Genomic DNA, 4001 nt, shown 5'->3' on the forward strand with positions numbered 1-4001 from the left:
TTCTCTCTTGTGTCACTTTCAATTTTCCCTTTTTTCCAGACTATTTCTCTCTCTCTTGCTTGTTTTCTCTTTTGGGCTCTTTTTTTTTACTTTCCTTCTTTTGCTAATCTTAATCTATCTTTTATATTATGTCACTGAAAATAGTTACATGGAATGTTAAGGGCATCAACTCTCCAATCAAATGACAGAGAATCTTGTCTCACCTAGCTCGTTTAAATGTTGATGTTGCATTTTTGTAAGAAACTCATTTGTCTGATACAGAATCTGCTAAACTCAAAAGAGTCTGGGTGGGTGAAGCTTATTAATCCCAAGGAGATGGTAAGCGAAATGGAGTGGCTATTTTATGTCACAAAACCTTATCCCACTCTTTGCTTGCTCAGGAGTCGGATGCTGAAGGTCGTTGGACACATGTTAAACTGTCTCTTAAGGGTGTTCCAATTTCCTTCCTTAATGTTTACGCCCCCGCTGGTGGGGATCCCGCTTTTTGGCATACGCTTTCCCATCATATCACCAGATTTGTTGATGATAATTTCATCCTAGGAGGGGATTGTAACCAGCCCCTTGATCCCTTCCTTGACAGATATTCTAAAGCCCACTACGTCCCAAACAAGTCCCATAAACTTTTCTCCCAAGCCATTTCCCAACATAAGCTCATTGATGCCTGGCGCTTATCTAATCCGGTGGCACAAGAATTTACTTTTTATTCTCCATGCCATCATTCCCAATCCCGGATTGATTATATTTTTGTCACTCATAACATTGCCCAGACTCTTACCCATGCCGAAATTGGTCCAATTCTGCTCTCGGATCATGCCCCTACTTTAGTTCAACTTGACATCCTCCCTAAACCCGTTGGACCCAAGCGATGGCACTTTAATAACACCCTTCTCTTAGATCCCAAGTTCACTATCTCCTTTACTGAATTTTCTGATGAGTATTTTTTGCTTAATGATACTCCCTCTATCCCCAAGCATACCATTTATAAATGGATATGTGGCAAAGAATCGGAAAACTGCTTGCAAATTTACTGCCGATCTTCTCCGTGACATTAAGAAATTGGAGCACTCTTACTTTACTTCTCATTCGCAAGACAGTTTAACAGCCCTGGTCAATGCCAAAATGAAATTTAACAAAAAGTCTACAGAAGATGCTTCTTTGTATTTACTGAAATCAAGTGCAAAGTTTTATGGAGGTAAAAATAAGGCTGGAAAAGTTTTAGCTAACTATTTGAAAGTCAAACATAACAAATTGAATATTGAATCCATCTATGACACACACTCTGTTCTTAAACATAAGGATGCAGATATTCTTACTGAATTCTCAGTTTTTTACAAAACCTTGTATTCTTCCTAAACCCAACCCTCTTCTTAGTCTCTAGACCATTTCTTTTCCAACATACACAAACCTGCCCATTTCCCTCTCGACCTTTCTCACTTAGAGCTAGATATCTCTCAACAAGAATTACTCACAGCATTCCAAAACCTCAAAAAAGATAAAGCCCCTGGACCGGACGGTTTCACCGTTGAATTTTTCCTTCATTTTTTGAAGCTACTCATCCCAAAACTACACTCCCTCATAGATACATTTCTTGCTTTAGGTGCCTCCTCAATTCTTTCTCTGACGCACACATCTGTCTGATACCTAAGGAAGGGAAAGATGCTCAATACTGCAAAAACTATAGACCAATCTCTTTGGTCAATATTGACTACAAAATATTTGCTAAATCTCTTGCAGCACGTCTTGACCTTCTCCTCCCAGATTTCCTGGGTGAAGAACAATCAGGCTTCGTCAAGGGTCGATTTATCACTGACAACACCAGACTTTTATTTAATGTTTTATCAAAATCTCATCATCTGCCCCACTCCCTCGCAGCGATTGCCCTGGATGCTGAGAAAGCATTTGATAGGGTTGAATGGATTTATCTTGTTCATACCCTTAAGTGGTTTGGCTTTGGTCCCAAATTTATTTCTTTGATTTCTTTACTATATTCTAATCCCCGTGCAGCGGTTTGTGTTAATGGCCAAGTCTCCTCCTTTTTTAATTTGGGGAGAGGTGTCCGTCAAGGTTGTCCTTTGTCTCCTTTTCTATTTAATTTGGCTTTAGAACCCTTTCTATCTAAGCTCCGTCAAAACCCTGACATTCATGGCTTTCAAATATCAGATTCCCAAGTTAAGCTTGCCGCATATGTGGACGACATCCTACTCTTTATCTCCAATCCCACTGAATCTATTCCTGCCTTCCTTGCTGAAGTGAGAGATTATTCCCGAATATCTGGTTACAAACTTAATAATGATAAATGTGAGATTCTACCCTTGATGAAGTTTACATTTAAACCCAATTTTAGTGCCTCCAATTTCACTAGGAGTTCCTCGCATATTAAATATCTTGGCCTGCATGTTACCCGTTCTATCTCAGACACGGTTTCCCTTTGTTTAACTAAATGCACTCAGAAACTGTTGGACTTAACGACCAGATGGCACCCTCTTTACTTATCTTGGTGGGGCCGTCTCGACACTATTAAAATGATGTTATCCCCCATAATCCTCTATACTATTTCTAACATCCCAGTGTCCATTCCTTCTAAATTTTTCAAAAAGATTAACTCCATTTTACTGTCTTTTCTCTGGAACAACAAAAAATCCAGAATGTCCCTTGCTCGACTGATTCGCCCCAAATCAGAAGGCGCGGTCAATTTCCCAGATTTCTCAGTCTACCATAAAGCATTTTTGTTACGACAAGCTTCCTTTTGGTTACAAGACCCCACCTCTCCCTGCCCTTTATGGGCTAAATTTGAGCGCCTCCTTCTCTCTCCCTTCTCTTTTGCTGAGCATCTTTCTTTATCACGTAAACCCTCTTCCATTCCTACCCCCATTCATAAATTTACCACTAAATTGCTCTTATCTTCTTATCCCGCCTCCCCTACGACTGTTGCTGATTTCCTGTCCTCTACTATTTGGCATAATACCTCCCTCCTTATTCGCAACAAGCCCTTCTACTGGAAGGCATGGCGCCGAAGAGAGCTGATATGGATTTCCCAATTATTTTCACCATGTTCTTTCATACCCTTCACTACTCTTCGCTGCCTTTATGGTCTACCTGCTTCTTTCACCCATAATTATCTCCTGCTTAAGGAGGCAGCAATGGCAACTTACACTCGCCTCTCTCAAACACACTCCTCTCTTATCTCCCCCACCCCTACCTCATTACTCCATTCCTTTCTACGCACCACTCCCAAAGCTTCCTTCATTTACAAGCATCTTCATACTACTGACTCCATTAGGCCCAGATCTAAAGTGGAGGAGTGTTGGGAACACAATCTTGCCACATCCTGGTCCGTTCCTTTATGGGACAAGATATGGACTAAGATACACAAATCCTCAAGAGCTGTGACCTTGTCACAGTCCTTGTTCTTCATTTACAACAGGCTTCTTTTCACGCCCTTTGACCTTCACAAGCGCTTTCCAGACACTCCCGACATATGCTGGTCTTGCTCTTCCCCACAAGCGACTCTGTTTCATATGTTGTTCCTATGTAAATCTGTTCATGACTTTTGGTTTCAGGTTTGGGCTCAAATCAATGTAATTTTTCATACTTGTATTCCTTTTTCCCATACTAACATTTTTCTAGGAAGTCTTTCCCCTTGCTGGGAGGATGTTGAACTAAACCTTCAGATTATTGACTTACTGTTAGCTGTTGCATTTCAACAGATTACAGCCAATTGGAAGAACTTTTCCAATATCTCCTTTAAAGCGTGGTGGTATAACGTCTGCCACAATCATAGACTAGACACTGCTTTTGTCTTTCCAGCTCACATGGCCGCAAAACGCATGGACTTATGGCTTCCTGTCACGCTTTATCTTGATGTTTGTGCTAAACGCTTGTTTCACCCGCTGCCCTCGCAGCAAGAAGTCTCCAAACCCCCTTAAATGCTCCTTGCATTCCTTCTTTTCTTTATTTTACCACTTTTACGTCCCTTCTTTGTATAATCATATTTGTATAAA

The sequence above is a fragment of the Lissotriton vulgaris genome, unplaced genomic scaffold, assembly GCF_964263255.1.
Source record: "Lissotriton vulgaris unplaced genomic scaffold, aLisVul1.2 SCAFFOLD_1256, whole genome shotgun sequence".
Lineage (NCBI taxonomy): Eukaryota > Metazoa > Chordata > Amphibia > Caudata > Salamandridae > Lissotriton > Lissotriton vulgaris.